Below are 2,574 nucleotides of genomic sequence, written 5' to 3'. Positions count from 1 at the left end.
GGAACGTCGGAAGGAAACCCCACGCACGCGGACCCCGGCGGCCCGGAGGGCGGAGGGGAGGCCGGCGGACGCCCCCGGCCCTTAACTTTCTAGCCCCTCGCCTCGCTTCCCCGAACGGACGGTTTCCCTCGTTTGACACCCCGCCGGCTTGCTGCTCGCGGCCGGCACTCGCCGGGTCCCGAACAGGGGTCGGCGCCGGCGCCTCGCTCACGACTCACTGGGTACTCCTGCGGCTCGCGGGGCCGCTCGGCCGTCACACTGCCGGGCTCGGTCGGGCGAGCTCTCGGCCGCTCTCGGAGCGAGCCGGAGAGCGCCTCACCTCGCGTACGACGGGAAGCGAACCGGAGAGGAGACCGCCCGTGCCTGAACACCGGACGCCGCAGCGGCTTCCCCGGGACGGGGAATGCGGGGAATGGCCTCATCGATCGACGGAAGGAAGGGGGGAGCAGGGAGGGGACGGGAGGGGTAAGGGTGCGGTGAGGTAGAAGAGGAGGGACGGTGGGGGAAGGCACGAGCCCTTCCACCCGGGCGCGGCGGAAAGACCGCACGCGCACGTGCGTGTGGGTGTGCGTGGGCAACGTCCGCCGAGAGGTGCTCGCCCTTGCCTGAACACCGGCCCGCCCCACGCCGCCCCGAACGACACGGGGAGCGGGATTGAGCCGGCCCGCCGGGAAGCCTCTCCGACGCGCCCGAGGAGCGCCACGGTGGATCGGGTCGGGGCTCCCGCGTGCGAGTGAGAGCGGTGCGAAAGGGAGAACGCGGCGCCGCCGCCGCGACAAGCGAGCTCCGGGTCCCCCTTCTCCTTCCCTCGTGGCGGCGGGACCCGCCGGGGACGCCCCCGGCCCTTCTGCGTCCGACTGCCGGCCGCCCGGCACGCCGGCCCGCGCCCTTTTCTTCCCTCTGCCTGTCTGTCTGTCTGCCTTCCTTTCTCCCTCCTCGGGGCTCTTCCCATGGCAGCGCGGCGCGGGGAGACGCCTGCCCACGCTCACTCTCTCGCCTTTCGCCCCGATTTTGGAGGGTTCCCCGCTCGCGGAACGAGCGAACGCCAGAGTCCGGGGCCGAACTGCGACACGGGCAGCGAACATCCGACCGACGGAGGCCACCGGACCGAGCGAAACAAGCGGCGCACCAGAAAGCCGCAACCGAAAAACTCCACAGCCCGGCGGTCAACCGCGCTCGCCTGCGCCCGCTCGTTTCCGCCTCTGGAGACGAGCACGCGCTCGCTCCTGCAGACGAAAACGGAAGGCATAAGAAAAAACTGCTTCGAAAAAGAACGGCGCCGACTACCGGCAGCGGCGCCGAGGGTAAGCGGCGCTCTACGTCGACGTAACGGTAGGTAAGAAACAACAGCGACCCCCTAGCAAGCTCCGGAGCTTTAGCGCCCCCCATCTCACAGGGCGGCAAAGCCTAGCCGAAAGCGGGTAGACCTGGCAGCTACACGCAAGCCGCACGGGCAGCGACCCCTAGCCGCCGCCGCCGAGCACCACGGACCGCTCGGAGCCGGGTAGACCGTGCCGACCTAGACGAGCCGCATAGGCAGCGACCCCTAGCCGCCGCCGCCGAGCACCACGAACCGCTCGGAGCCGGGTAGACCGTGCCGACCTAGACGAGCCGCATAGGCAGCGACCCCTAGCCGCCGCCGCCGAGCACCACGGCCCGCTCGGAGCCGGGTAGACCGTGCCGACCTAGTCGAGCCGCATGGGCAGCGACGCCTAGCCGCCGCCGCCGAGCACCACGGCCCGCCCGGAGCCGGGTAGACCGTGCCGACCTAGCCGAGACGCATGGGCAGCGACGCCTAGCCGCCGCCGCCGAGCACCACGGCCCGCTCGGAGCCGGGTAGACCGTGCCGACCTAGCCGAGCCGCATAGGCAGCGACCCCTAGCCCCCGCCGCCGAGCACCACGGCTCGCTCGGAGCCGGGTAGACCGTGCGGACCTAGTCGAGCCGCATGGGCAGCGACCCCTAGACGCCGCCGCCGAGCACCACGGCCCGCTCGGAGCCGGGTAGACCGTGCCGACCTAGCCGAGCCGCATAGGCAGCGACCCCTAGCCCCCGCCGCCGAGCACCACGGCCCGCTCGGAGCCGGGTAGACCGTGCCGACCTAGCCGAGCCGCATAGGCAGCGACCCCTAGCCCCCGCCGCCGAGCACCACGGCCCGCTCGGAGCCGGGTAGACCGTGCCGACCTAGCCGAGCCGCATGGGCAGCGACGCCTAGCCGCCGCCGCCGAGCACCACGGCCCGCTCGGAGCCGGGTAGACCGTGCCGACCTAGCCGAGCCGCATGGGCAGCGACCCCTAGCCGCCGCCGCCGAGCACCACGGACCGCTCGGAGCCGGGTAGACCGTGCCGACCTAGTCGAGCCGCATGGGCAGCGACGCCTAGCCGCCGCCGCCGAGCACCACGGCCCGCTCGGAGCCGGGTAGACCGTGCCGACCTAGCCGAGCCGCATGGGCAGCGACGCCTAGCCGCCGACGCCGTGCCCCCCCCCCCCCCCCTCTTCCGCCCCCCCCCGCCCCCCTCTTCCGCCCCCCCCCGCCCCCCTCTTCCCCCCCCCCCCCTCCTCCCCCCCCTCCCCC

The sequence above is a fragment of the Coturnix japonica genome, chromosome 28 (genome assembly GCF_054131305.1).
Source record: "Coturnix japonica strain WE chromosome 28, WE-NBRP24, whole genome shotgun sequence".
In the NCBI taxonomy this organism is placed as follows: Eukaryota; Metazoa; Chordata; class Aves; order Galliformes; family Phasianidae; genus Coturnix; species Coturnix japonica.
This window is presented reverse-complemented; position numbering follows the sequence as displayed.